The sequence below is a fragment of the Eubalaena glacialis genome, chromosome 16, assembly GCF_028564815.1.
Source record: "Eubalaena glacialis isolate mEubGla1 chromosome 16, mEubGla1.1.hap2.+ XY, whole genome shotgun sequence".
Lineage (NCBI taxonomy): Eukaryota > Metazoa > Chordata > Mammalia > Artiodactyla > Balaenidae > Eubalaena > Eubalaena glacialis.
Window position 1 is genome coordinate 70,987,333 of NC_083731.1, and position 15,354 is coordinate 71,002,686.

General features: G+C 40.7%; 1 long non-coding RNA gene across 1 annotated transcript in view; it reads right to left on the reverse strand.

Annotated features, from left to right (window-relative positions):
* Positions 1-1,841: 1,841 nt before the first annotated feature.
* Positions 1,842-15,354, reverse strand: part of LOC133076310 (uncharacterized) — a 76,909-nt gene continuing 63,396 nt past the window's right edge. The window contains exon 3 of the long non-coding RNA XR_009697522.1: positions 1,842-1,919. This is a non-coding gene — a long non-coding RNA (uncharacterized LOC133076310). The remainder of the gene's footprint in view (positions 1,920-15,354) is intronic.

A 15,354-nucleotide genomic window follows, 5' to 3' on the forward strand; every position in this document is an offset into this window, starting at 1 on the left:
ATCTGTCATGCATCATGAATTAAGATATTTATAATCCCACAATTACCTTATGAGCAGCACAATGATATTGCATAATATATTTTTGTTTGTTTCAAAATCACTGAGTTTTTAAATGGAGATATTTAAAATGAACATTTAAAATGAACCCTGTTCTAGTATTTATTTTTATCTAATTAATAGCCTTTACTTTTTAGAACAATTTTAGATTTACAGAAAAATTAAGTAGATGGTTCAGAGTTCCCATATCCTCCCCTCCCTGACTCTCACACACAGTTCCTCCTTTTATTAACATTTTGTGTTAGTGTGGTGTGTTACAAGTGATGAACCAATGCTGATACATGATTAACTAAAGTCCGTAATTTACATTGAGGTTCATTCTTTGTGTTGTACTGGTCTACGGGTTTTGACAAGTGCATAAAGTCATATATCCACCATGACAGTATCATACAGACTAGTTTTGTTGCTCTAAAAATCCTCTATTCATCCTATTCACCCCTCACCCATCCCCCTGGACTTGCCCATCCCCTGGACTCCTGGCAACTAGTGATTGTTTTACTGTCTCCATAGTTTTGTCTTTTCCAGAATGTCATAGAGTTGGAATCATACAGTTTGTAGCCTTTTCAGATTGGATTCTTTCACTTAGCAATAAGCATTTAAGGTTCCTCCATGTCTTTTCATGACTTGATGGCTCATTTCTTTTTATCACTGGATAATATGCCATTGTTAGACATACCACAGTTTATTTATCCATTCATCTAATCAAGGATACCTTGGTTGCTTCTAAGTTTGGGCAATTATGAAGAAAGATGTTACATGTACAGGTTTATGCATGAACATAAGTTTTCAATTCAGTTGGGTAAAATCAAGGAGTGCGAATGCTGGATCATGTGGTAAGAGTATGTTTAGTTTTGTAATAAACCACCAAGCTGTCTTCCAAAGTGGTTGGACCATTTTGTATTCCCACCAGCAATGAATGAGAGTTTCTTTGCTCCACGTCCTCACCAGCATATGGTATTGTCAGTGTTTTGGATTTTAGCCATTCTAATAGGTAAGTGGTGGTATATCTTGTCTTAGTTTGCAATTTCCTAATGGCATATGATGTTAAACATCTTTTCATAACAGTGTTTGACTTCTGTATATCTTCTCTGGGGAGGTTTCTGTTCAGATCTTTTGTGCACTTTCTAATTGGGTTGTTTGCTTTCTTATTTTGCATTTTAAGAGGGTTTTGTGGGGTTTTTTTGTATAATTTTGACACAAGTCCTTTATCAGATATGTGTTTTGCGAATATTTTTTCTCAGTGTGTCTTGTTTTTTCATTCTCTTAACATTTATTTGATATACTAAGAGCCTCAAAAATTGCAAGTGGCTCAGGCCTTTCTTGACTTCTGAGGAAGTACAGATGAGGTAAGTTATCCAGATAAGAATTTCTGGACCTGTTTGGCCATGAGATGTGAGGGGCTCTGAGCCACTCAGACCAGTAGTCACCAGTGAACAAGTAAGAAAAAAGAAATAGTCATATTGTCCTGCCATATGCCACCCACAAGGCATTTCACATACCTTATTCCACAACTACTTTATGAAGTAGATCAGATCATTTAGATGGGAAGTAACCTATCAAATCTATCAAGGATCAAACAAGTTAAACAAACTGTCCAGGGTCTCACATTTATTACAAGGCAAAATTGGGATTCAACAACAGGACACCACAAGGCCAGATGGAAGCTAACCTGTCTCAGGGCAGGTCTCATGAGGCATGGACAGCAGAGCAAACAACTGCAGCCGAGGGTGCTGAAGTCTGAGGCTCATCCCATCTCAGAGGGAAGAAGGGAACTGCTCACAGTAAGATGGATCCAGAGTGTCTGTTTGGTTTGAAGCAGGACCTCAATGAGCAGCAGAGGATATGGAGAATAGGGTCTAATCCTCAAAAGAGAAGAAACACAAAAACGAACAGAGAATTAAGGCTCCAGACCAGCAGACCAGGGTGAGCACAAGGCTGCAAACAGAGCCCAAATGAAGCAAGTCCAGCACAGGCTATGCACTCAGAGCGACGTGAGGGCGTCACCGAGAGTCTACAGTGAGTAGTGAGGGTACTAGAATGGCCTGGCCATCATGGCCGCCGCTCCCACGCCGCCGGTGGGTGAGTCTGGGCCTGTCCGGTCAGGGACAAGCTCAGGGTCTGCACATGGTTAAGGTTTCAAGTTAAATGTCCTCAGAGCCTGCCATTGAGGGGAGAGGTAAGAAAGCTCCAAGGAAGGCAGAGACCCCAAGTGAAGCTCAAACCGTAGACTTGGGGAAGAAAATGGAGAGCCCAATTATCAGAAGGGAGGACCTCAGGGCAAGTTGATGCTTGTTTTCAGTGCTGAGCTGGGGATCCTGAAATGCCTGTGACCTCAGGATTCATCCAGAGATGAGCACAGGGCTGAGCCTAGAGGTAGAGCCAGGTGAGCCCAACTATCGAAACAAGCCGACAGAGCACACCTGTGGGAGACTGGCAGCGGGGACACTGCAGGAGGAAGACTTGGGCGACAGATCCTACAGACCAATCACATCCTACAAACTGCAAGCCCAACTCCTTCAGGACTCAAGTCCTGAAAAGCAATATATAAACAGAAAGTTTGTCAGTTGACTGATACTTAAAGAGACCTAGGGGGATTTGTTGTTTAAAGGAAATGATACAGTGAATGCTTTTTGTAATGTGAATTATTACCTCCTAATTATTATTGTTGTTGCTATTTTTGAAAGTCTGGTTTTAATCCATTGATTTTCTTAAATAGAACATCCTTTTAATCTGGTCTCCTTCTATCAGACAGATATAGATACAGATATAGATATAGATATAGATATAGACATATAGATATATAGCTATAGATATAGATATATAGATATAGATCTGACATTTCCAAAAAAGAAATAGATGCTACTAATACATCTTAATTTAGCAAGGTTTAAATTTTTTTTTAATGTTTATTTATTTATTTATTTTTGGCTGCTCTGGGTCTTCGTTGCTGTGCACGGGCTTTCTCTAGTTGCGGCGAGCTGGGGCTACTCCTCGCCGCGGTGCGCGGGCCTCTCACTGCGGTGGCCTCTCCCGCTGAGGAGCACGGGCTCCAGGCGTGCAGGCTCCAGCAATTGCGGCACGCGGGCTCAGTAGTTGTGGCTTGCGGGCTCTAGAGCGCAGGCTCAGTAGTTGCAGCACATGGGCTCAGTCGCTCCACGGCATGTGGGATCCCCCTGGACCAGGGATCGAACCCATGTCCCTTGCATTGGCAGGTGGATTCTCAACCACTGTGCCACGAGGGCAGTGCCAAGGTTTAAAGTTTAATCATTACCATATATTCATTAAACTAAAAAATATAGTCTAAACCAGAATTTCCCAAACCTGACTATACACAGAATTAAACTGGGAGTGTTAAAAACACAGATCCCTGGGTCCCACCGCTTGAGCTTCTGAGTCAACAGGAAACACAGGAAGGCTCGGGGTCTCCAGATGGGAGCTTGTGGCTTAGAACCTTTTGTGCAGCCATGGAGATTGAGCACATGGAGGTTAACACAGAGACGATCTTGTTGTTCCTGTCCCAGGCCACCCCTCAGCCAGTGCCCAGGGGACAGATTTCCAGCTTACACTGAATGCAGTGATCAATGAGGTCGGGGAGAGGTTGGCTACTGGCCTAATAAGATGGTCTCCAGAACCGAGGGCGGGCAGCCGCTGTGCAGCCCAACGTGGAGGCAGGCCCTGGTCACAGTAGGTCCCTCAGCCCCTGGAGAAGGCCTCTAATACAAGACGCCTTTGTTACCTAAAAATTATTAGGAGAAAACTGAATGTGCCCTGTGGTAAGCAGAACAATGCCTCCACCCCCAATGATGTCCAAGTCCTACTCCCTGAAACTGTGGATGTGTCAGGTTATATGGCACAGATAGATGGTTGTTAATCAGCTGACCTTGAAATGGGGAGATTATCCTGATTATCTGGGGCGGGGGGTGGGGGGGGGCGGCCCGATGTAATCACAAGAGTTCTTAAAAATGGAAGAGGGAGGTAGGAGAGAGCCAGAGAGATAACTGTGTGAGAAGGACTCCGCATTGCTGGAGAAATGGGGCCACAAGCTACAGAATGTGGGTGGCCTCTAGAAGCTGGAAAAGGTAAAAAACAGAGCCAGAAAGGATCACAGCATGGCTGACTCCTTGATGTTAGCCCAGGGAGACCTGGGTCAGACTTTGACCTCCACAATTGTAAGATAATAAATTTCTCTTGTTTTGAGCCACTAAATCTGGGCTTTAAACAACACAGAATTTTTTTTTACAGCAAGAATATGAAACTAATACAATACCCATCACCAAGTTCTTAATTTTTTTTTTCTTTAGAATGCAAGAAAAGGAAAACTAGAACTTAAAATCTGACAGCCTGTCACTTCTTTGGATTGCAAGGCCCTGCAACCATCTCTGGTATTTTCCTTTTCTTTTCTTTGAAGAGACAAAGAAGATTCTATATCTAAGACAACCCGGCTCATTTATTGGGCCAAGTTTTTAACATAGTATGATAGGATTGTTGGAAGATCCAGGATCCATATTTTAAAAATCTCCCTCTGTGTCTCTAAGTAGGCAGCCAGGTCTGCAAACCACTGGTCTAAAATTTAAATTCTAAACCCCATAATTAGGAGTTGCCACATGCCTAGAGAATGCATACAGTGGATTATTATTAACCTTGGAGAGCATAACAATGTGGTGTCCACAGAGACTAAGCCTGGTGATGTAACGTTTCATCAATGACCTGAATAATGAAATGGTGAGCTCATTAAATGTGAATGTGGTACCAAAATGGAAAGCAGGCAGAGGAGGGCATTAATTAATTAATGAGGGTTGTTAAGATGGAGAGCATATTGATTCAAAGGACAGGTGACAGCAGGGTGAGGAAATGCTGGAGGAGTTGCTAGGAATGAAGTTCAATGAAGGCAAACAGAATAATACACATTCTGTAGAAGGGAAGGAAATAGCACAATAACAGGCAGGGTGGGAGCAGACTGTAAAATCAGAGAAGGATCCTGCAGTAAGGCTGATCACAGAGATGGGGGTGCTGGGAGGGTGTGCAGGAAGGCCACCTGGCTTGGGCCTCACATTCACATGGATCCTGAAATTTAGAATTCCTACATCATTTTGGTATGCGATAAAGGTGTTCATTTCTTAATGTAAAGTTCACCACAGTTTTCTAATCCCAATTTTTTGCAACTTTTCCCTTCTTAATGTATTGGGAGCCTCAAAAAATGAAAGTGGCCCAGATGTCTCAGCTTCAAGAGTCCTGACTAGAGATCATGGTGGATCACATATTCACTACTGCAATCATAGGTGTGCAGCCACAGAGTATTTTTAGAAGGATTCATAAGGAGCAGTGAGGGTCTCTGTGAGGAAAGGAGATTTAATTTTTCCTGAAGAAAGTATTAATAGGTACATTTTTGATTTTCTATTTTTTCCCCCCAGAGTTATACATGTGTATAATCTAAAATGTCATATAGTTCTACAAGGCTTGCTGTGAAAAACAGAAATCCCCTAGCTCCTCCTCACCATTTTCCACCCTTTCACTTATTCTAGATGATTCTTCTGGCATCCACCCCCATGTCTCTATAAATTTATTTATCTATTTATTTATTTGGTTGCGTGTGGGCTTTCTCTAGTTGCAGGGAGTCGGGGCTTCTCTTGTTGCAGAGCACGGGCTCTAGGCGCACGGGCTTCAGTAGTTGTGGCACGCGGGTTCAGTAGTTGTGGCTCGCAGGCTCTAGAGCGCAGGCTCAGCAGTTGTGGCGCACGGGCTTAGTTGCTCTGAGGCACGTGGGATCTTCCCGGACCAGGGCTCAAACCCGTGTCTCCTGCATTGGCAGGCAGATTCTTAACCACTGCGCCACCAGGGAAGTCCACCACCAGGTCTCTAAATTAACATGTTTGAAATACTCTTCCTTGCTCTTTCAATGTTGGCCATTATCTGAGTTGTCCCCACCATAGAAGATAAGGATTTGGTGTCTTCCCCCCGGTTCCCCCCACCATACATGTTCCTGCTTCCCCATCCGCCCCCCTGCCGATGCATTTATGCTGTGATCCCGGTTAGGTGAATATTCAGTGTGTGCGTTACTGTGGCTATAGACACTATTCATGGCTGAAGTATAGTAAATTATGATATCTCTTCCTTTCCTGCACACCTTTTTTTGTTCCTGGAACTAGTAATTGTTTTGCTTTTTCTTTGCTTCATTGTGTATGTATGTATGTATTTATTTATTTTTATTTTTATTTTTTTTGGCTGTGCCACAAGGCTGGCGGGATCTTAGTTCCCTGACCAGGGATGGAACCCAGGCCCACGGCAGTGAAAGCCCTGAGTCCTAACCACTGGACTGCCAGGGAATTCCCTTTCAATGTATTTATATTTGCCATTTGTCTATGTCTGGTCTCAAGGCATTCCGAATCTTCAGGTATTCTAATAATTTCACCAGTCTCCCAAAAAGTCTTTCCCAAAGCCTCTTAAAATGCTGCAGCCTGGACCTGAGAGACAGCTGTCATCTTGGGCCCTCCCTTCTCCGGCATCCCAGGGATTCTTCCCCCTTGGGTAAATTCTGTGCCCTCTTCCTTTATTCGCTTCATGTTTTGACATTTGTTCTGGAGAATTCCTGAGGCAGGGGCACAAGATATGAATTTTTGAGAATTTGTATGTCTGAAATGTTTTTAATCTATCTTGACACTTGATAGATAGTTTGGGTTGGGTACATATAGAATTCTAAATTGGAAATCATTTTCTTTGAAAACTTTGAAGACTGTTGCCATCTGTCCTTCAGGGTTGCTGCTGAGGAGTATGAACCGGTTCTGATGCATCATCCTTTATATAGGACATATTTTTTCCTCTTCTTTGGAAGCTTGTGGCATCTTTTCTTTGTCCTCATTGTTTTGAGATTTCACATTGGTGTACTTTGGTGTGAGTCTATTTTCAATCCTTGTGTGGGCATTTGGTGGCCCTTTCATTCTAGAAATGCATGCTCTTCTGTTTCAGGAAATATTTTTGAATTATGTCTTTACTGACTTCCTCTCTTCTGGTTTCTCTGTTCTCACTTTTTGGATATCTGTTCTCGTATATTAGATCTCCTGTTCTGAATTCTCATTTTTCTTATCTTTCATTTGTCCATTTCTTTTTCTTTTGCTCTAATTGTAGGGAAATTTACTCTTCTTTATTTTCTTTATTTATTGAATTTTTATTTATATTACCCTATTTCTAATTTCTAATCTTAGCCCTGAGGATATTAATTAGAGGATATTTGACGTTTTCTTCAACCTGCACGGTCTCTCTTTTCTCCAAGTTGCCTTTTTCTATTCATTTTGGTCTTTGTATTTCATGTAAGAGGTTTCCTCAATCTCTGGTAAATGTGGATTGTCTGCTCCTATTTAAGAATGGGGAGCTGAAAAGCTGAGTGGAAAGCCTGAACCTGTAGGGGCTTTTTGACCAGAGGCTCCGCTGCATGTTCTGGCTGGACTGTTTGGTTGGAGAATGCCCACGTCAGTACCTTTAAGTTTTTCCTCTTGGGGAGACCAAATTCCCCAGAGAGGACTCTTCCAGGCTCATGCCCGAAGGATACAATTCTGGCTGCAGGCATTGCGGGAGCACAGTGGGGAAAGAGCCGTGGGTCTCCATCTTTTCATTTAACCCCTCTGTTTTTGCTACAGCACGCAGTCCTCAACTCTGCCTGGTGTCCTCCACTCTACAGACCTCTGTTCTAGTCTCTCTGCAGTGGGGAAAGGGGCACTGGCCAGGCTGTGCAGAGAGGGGAGGAGATCTAGGAGTCTAACTGCTTCCTAAATGAACTTTGAACCACTGCTTCTGGTTTTAGCATGCCCCAGCCTCTTTTCCAGAGGTATCTGGTGCAGCCTATTCCTGAGCCTTTGGGGAATTCTGGTTGGTTTCTCAAATTTTTCCACTGCTGGCTTTGGATTCAGTTTTCCTCTGTCTGCTCTGTCATTGGCCACAGTTCTTACTTTCCAGCTTTTGAAATTTTGTTGCTATGAGGAGTTAAAAAATTTTTTGATGCTATTATTTCTTCCCTTTAAAAAAATTCAGCCCCAGAGGGCGCCTGCACACCAGCATTCTAGGCGCAGGAGCCGTGGGGTTATTAGAGGTGGAGCGCGGGGAGGGCGCAAGGCAGGAGGCGGCCGCCGTTACAGCGTGGGCATGGTCACGTGGCCAGCACCATGAGCACCCGGCAGAGACTGAAGGAGAGACAAAGAGGAGGGGAGGAGGAGGAGGAGGATTCGGGGAGTAGGAGAGGTGGAGCCCTCCTGCGCCACAGCTGTGTGGCTGACAGGGTCTTCGTGCTCTGGCCGGGTGTCAGGACTGTGCCTCTGATGTGGGAGAGCTGAGTTCAGGACATTGGTCCACCAAAGACCTCTCAGCTCCATGTAATATCAAACGGCGGAAGCTCTCCCAGAGATCTCCATCTCAGTGCAAAGACCCAGCTCCACTCAACAACCAGCAAGCTACAGTGCTGGACGCCCTATGCCAAAGAACTAGCAAGACAGGAACACAACCCCACCCATTAGCAGAGAGGCTGCCTAAATCATACTAAGGTCACAGACACCCCAAAACACACCACCAGACGCGGTCCTGTCCACCAGAAAGACAAGATCCAGCCTCATCCACCAGAACACAGGCACCAGTCCGCTCCACCAGGAAGCCTACACAACCCACTGAACCAACCTTAGCCACTGGGGGCAGACACCTAAAACAACAGGAACTACGAACCTGCAGCCTGCGAAAAGGAGACCCCAAACACAGTAAGTTAAGCAAAATAAGAAGACAGAGAAACACACAGCAGATGAAGGAGCAAAGTAAAAACCCACAAGACCAAACAAATGAAGAGGAAATAGGCAGTCTACCTGAAAAAGAATTCAGAGTAATGATAGCAAAGATGATCCAAATCTTGGAAATAGAATGGAGAAAATACAAGAAACGTTTAACAAGGGCCTAGAAGAACTAAAGAGCAAACAAACAATGATGAACAACACAATAAATGAAATTAAAAATTCTCTAGAAGGAATCAATAGCAGAATAACTGAGGCAGAAGAACGGAGAAGTGACCTGGAAGATAAAATAGTGGACATAACTACTGCAGAGAAGAATAAAGAAAAAAGAATGAAAAGAAAAATTGAGGACAGTCTCATAGACCTCTGGGACAACATTAAACGCACCAACATTCAAATTATAGGGGTCCCAGAAGAAGAAGAGAAAAAGAAAGGGACTGAGAAAATATTTGAAGTGATTATAGTTGAAAACTTCCCTAATATGGGAAAGGAAGTAGTCAATCAACTCCAGGAAGCACAGAGAGTCCCATACAGGATAAACCCAAGAAGAAACATGCCAAGACGCATATTAATCAAACTATCAAAAATTAAATAGAAAAAATATTAAAAGCAGCAAGGGAAAAACAACAAATAACATACAAGGGAATCCCCATAAGGTTAACAGCTGACCTTTCAGCAGAAACTCTGCAAGCCAGGGGGAGTGGCAGGACACATTTAAAGTGATGAAAAGGAAAAACCAAGATTACTCTACACAGCAAGGATCTCATTCAGATTCGACGGAGAAAATTAAAATCTTTACAGACAAGCAAAAGCTAAGAGAAGTCAGCACCACCAAACCAGCTTTACAACAAATGTTGAAGGAACTTCTCTAAGCAGGAAACACAAGAGAAGGAAAAGACCTACAATAACAAACCCGAAACAATTAAGAAAATGGTAATAGGGACATACATACCGATAACTACCTTAAATGTAAGTGGATTAAATACTCCAACCAAAAGACATAGAATGGCTGAATGGATACAGAAACAAGACCCGTACATATGTTGTCTACAAGAGACCCACTTCAGACCTAGGGACACATACAGACAAAGTGAGGGGATGGAAAAAGATATGCCATGCAAATGGAAATCAAAAGAAAGCTGGAGTAGCAATATTCATATCAGACAAAATAGACTTTAAGATAAAGAAAATTACAAGAGACAAAAAAGGACACTACATAATGATCAACGGATCAATCCAAGAAGAAGATATAACAATTGTAAATATTTATACACCCAACATAGGAGCACCTCAATACATAAGGCAAATGCTAACAGCCATAAAAGGGGAAATTGACAGTAACACAATCATAGTAGGGGATTTTAACACCCCACTTTCACCAATGGAGAGATTATCCAAAATGAAAATAAATAAGGAAACACAGGCTTTAAATGATACATTGAACTAGATGGACTTAATTGATATTTATAGGACATTCCATCCAAAAACAACAGAATACACTTTCTTCTCAAGTGCTCATGGAACATTCTCCAGGATAGATCATATCTTGGGTCATAAATCAAGCCCTGGCAAATTTAAGAAAATTGAAATTGTATCAAGTATCTTTTCCGACCACAACGTTATGAGCCTAGATATCAATTACAGGGAAAAATCTGTAAAAAATACAAACACATGGAGGCTAAACACTACACTACTAAATAACCAAGAGATCACTGAAGAAATCAAAGAGGAAATCAAAAAATACCTAGAAACAAATGACAATGAAAACACGACGACCCAAAACCTATGGGATGCAGCAAAAGCAGTTCTAAGAGGGAAGTTTATAGCAATACAGTCCTACCTCAAGAAACAAGAAACATCTCAAATAAACAACCTAATCTTACACCTAAAGCAATTAGAGAAAGAAGAACAAAAAAACCCCAAAGTTAGCAGAAGGAAAGAAATCATAAAGATCAGATCAGAAATAAATGAAAAAGAAATGAAGGAAACAAGAGCAAAGATCAATAAAACTAAAAGCTTCTTCTTTGAGAAGATAAACAAAATTGATGAACCATTAGCCAGACTCATCAAGAAAAAAAGGGAGAAGACTCAAATCAATAGAATTAGAAATGAAAAAGGAGAAGTAACAACTGACACTGCAGGAATACAAAGGATCATGAGAGATTACTATAAGCAACTATATGCCAATAAAATGGACAACCTGGAAGAAATGGACACACTCTTAGAAAAGCAAAACCTCCTGAGACAGAATCAGGAAGAAATATAAATTATAAACAGACCAATCACAAGCACTGAAATTGAGACTGTGATTAAAATCTTCCAACAAACAAAAGCCCAGGACCAGATGGCTTCACAGGCAAATTCTATCAAACATTTAGAGAAGAGCTAATACGTATCCTTCTCAAATTCTTCCAAAATACAGCAGAGGGAGGAACACTCCCAAACTCATTCTACGAGGCCATCATCACCCTGATACCAAAACCAGACAAAGATTCACAAAGAAAGGAAACTACAGCCCAATATCACTGATGAACATAGATGCAAAAATCCTCAACAAAATACTAGCAAACAGAATCCAACAGCACCTAAAAAGGATCATACACCATGATCAAGTGGGGTTTATCCCAGGAATGCAAGGATTCTTCAATATATGCAAATCAATCGATGTGATACACCATATTAACAAACTGAAGAATAAAAACCATGATAATCTCAATAGATGTAGAAAAAGCTTTTGACAAAATTCAACACCAATTTATGACAAAAACTCTCCAGAAAGTAGGCATAGAGGGAACCTACCTCAACATAATAAAGGTCATACATGACAAACCCACAGCCAACATCATTCTCAATGGTGAAAAACTGAAACTATTTCCTCTAAGATCAGGAACAAGACAAGGTTGTCCACTCTCACCACTATTATTCAACATAGTTTTGGAAGTATTACCCACAGCAATCAGAGAAGGAAAAGAAATAAGAGGAAGCCAAATCGGAAAAGAAGAAGTAAAGCTGCCACTGTTTGCAGATGACAGGATACTATACATACAGAATCCTAAAGATGCTACCAGAAAACTATTAGAGCTCATCAATGAATTTGGTAAAGTAGCAGGATACAAAATTAATGCACATAAATCTCTTGCATTCCTATACACTCATGATGAAAAATCTGAAAGAGAAATTAAGGAAACACTCCCATTTACCATTGCAACAAAAAGAATAAAATACCTAGGAATAAACCTACCTAAGGAGACAAAAGACCTGTATGCAGAAAACTATAGAAAGCAGTTAAAGATGATACAAACAGATGGAGAGATATACCATGTTCTTGGACTGGAAGTATCAACATTGTGAAAATGACTATACTACCCAAAGCAATCTACAGATTCAATGCAATCCCTATCAAACTACCAATGACATTTTTCACAGAACTAGAACAAAAAATTTCACAATTTGTATGGAACCAGAAAAGACCCTGAATAGCCAAAGCAATCTTGAGAAAGAAAAATGGAGCTGGAGGAATCAGGCTCCCGGACTTCAGACTATACTACAAAACTACAGTAATCAAGGCAGTATGGTACTGGCACCAAAACAGAAGTATAGATCAATGGAACAGGATAGAAAGCCCAGAGAAAAACCCACACACATACGGTCACCTTATTTTTGATAAAGGAGGTAAGAATATACAATGGAGAGAAGACAGCCTCTTCAATACATGGTGCTGGGAAAACTGGACAGCTACATGTAAAAGAATGAAATTAGAACAGTCCCTAACACCATACACAAAAATAAACTCAGAATGGATTAAAGACCTAAATGTAAGGCTAGTCACTATAAAACTCTTAGAGGAAAACACAGGCAGAACACTCTATGACGCAAGTCACATAAAAATCCTTTTTGACCAACCTCCTAGAGAAATGGAAATAAAACCAAAAATAAACAATGGCACCTAATGAAACTTAAAAGCTTTTGCCCAACAAAGGAAAACATAAACAAGACAAAAAGGCAACACTCAGAATGGAGAAAATATTTGCAAATGAAGCAACTGACAAAGGATTAATCTCCAAAATTTACAAGCAGCTCATGCAGCTCAATATCAAAAAAACGAACAACCCAATTCAAAAATGGGCAGAAGACCTAAATAGACATTTCTCCAAAGAAGATATACAGATTGCCAATAAACACATGAAAGGATGCTCAACATCACTCATCATTAGAGAATTGCAAATCAAAACTATAATGAGGTATCACCTCATACCAGTCAGAGTGGCCATCATCAAAAAATCTACAAACAATAAATGCTGGAAAGGGTGTGGAGAAAAGGGAACCCTCTTGCACTATTGGTGGGAATGTAAACTGATACAGCCACTATGGAGAACAGTATGGAGGTTCCTTAAAAAACTAAAAATAGAACTACCATACGACCCAGCAATCCCACTAGTGGGCATATACCCTGAGAAAACCATAATTCAGAAAGAGTCATGTACCACAATGTTCATTGCAGCTCTATTTACAACAGCCAGGACATGGAAGCCACCTAAGTGTCCACTGACAGATGAATGGATAAAGAAGATGTGGCACATATATACAGTGGAATATTACTGAGCCATAAAAAGAAACAAAATTGAGTTATTTGTAGTGAGTTGGAAGGACCTAGAGTCTGTCATACAGAGTGAAGTAAGTCAGAAAGAGAAAAACAAATACCATATGCTAACACATATATATGGAATCTAAAAAAAAAAAAAAGTGGTTCTGAAGAACCTAGGGGCAGGACAGGAATAAAGACACAGACATAGAGAATGGACTTGAGGACACGAGGAGGGGGAAGGGTAAGCTGGGACGAAGTAAGGGAGTGGCATGGACATATGTAGACTACCAAATGTAAAATAGCTAGCTAGTGGGAAGCAGCCACATAGCGCAGGGAGATCAGCTTGGTGCTTTGTGACCACCTAGAGGAATGGGATAGGGAGGGTGGGAGGGAGATGCAAGAGGGAGGAGATATGGGGATATATGTATATGTATAGCTGATTCACTTTGTTATAAAGCAGAAGCTAACACACCATTGTAAAGCAATTATACTCCAATAAAGATGTTAAAAAAAAATTCATTTACCATCATTTTCATGAGATTTCAGAAAAGAGAAAATGAAGATGTGTGCTTGTTCAGTTTTCCATCTTCACCTGGAAGATTTACTTCTCACTCTTTACACTTTCCTATAGTTTTATTTTTTAACCAATATTTGCTTACTAATTATTATTCGGTGTTTTGCTTTTCAAGTTAAGACAATCTAGTCTTTTTCAAAGCAGCTATTAAGAGTATAGTACGTAGCAACCATGAAATAATGATCAGCCTTTTTAGGGCTTTGAGAGATCCCCAAATGCTGACCTCTGTAGTAGGTGCATGTATGTGCATGTGTATTTATCAATGAGATAGCTGCAGCCTACCTGGGGAAGATCATATACCCACAAACAATGACACAAGACCAGTAAATAGCAATACACCTCTAAGAAGGAAACAAGTTAGGTCAAAATGAGTTATAGGTAGTCATGTGACATTTCTCTATCTCAGCCAGGAAGAGAATTTCCAATTTGATTGGATACTTGAGTTACCCACTCATAATGAATTCTCTGAAGCAGCTGTCTCCAAATTCTTTGATTGACACTCTTATAAGAAAAACATTTTTAACATGCCCTCAAATATGCAAATTTATTTATTTGCAAATTATACACATCTTACTGTAACAATATCATATACAATATTAATACATAAACAACTAGAGATTTTTAAATGGTGCAATAGAAAATAAATAAAATTAGAAGTTCTAATATTTTTCTTCAGTATCCCAGTGAATCATCTTGCACACAGTGGAATTCTCAACCAGGATGAGTTGAGGATCAGAACACCTGGGAAGGTTTTTCAAAAGACTCTTATCCAGGCCCCTACCTGGACATTCTGAATCAGAACTTCTGAGGATGGGACCCTGGCAAAGACATTTTGAAAAAGTTTCCCTGATGATTCCCATGTGCACTTCTGGTTAAGAAATACAGCTCCACAGATTTAAAAATTAGAGGCCTTAAGAAACTGTAACTAGTGGTCAAATGGCTACCCTGAGTTGCAAAGAGCAGACAATACTGGGAAATGAAGAGCTTGATTAAATATCTGGATTATCACAGACCTCACAGACAAAAAACTTTGTCTCCTTCCCTCACCTCCGTATTTTTCTTCCTCTGTATCTGTCCTCTCCCTTCACTTTTTAGTATACGTTTAACTTTTCTATTATAGACAATAGGCATTCATTTTAGAAAATACAGATAAGCAAAAAGAAAATTAAAACTCATCTAGAACCCTACCATTCCAAGATAACACTTGAACTTTTTATTTATAGCCTTCCAGATATTTATGCCAACATATATTTAAAAGGGGGATGATACTGTACACGTTGTTTTTAACCTGACTTTTTTTCACTTGGTAATTGTATTTTTTCTATGACAAGAAATAAGAGCCACAGTGATGAGACAGCTGGTGCGCATGCTCGGAG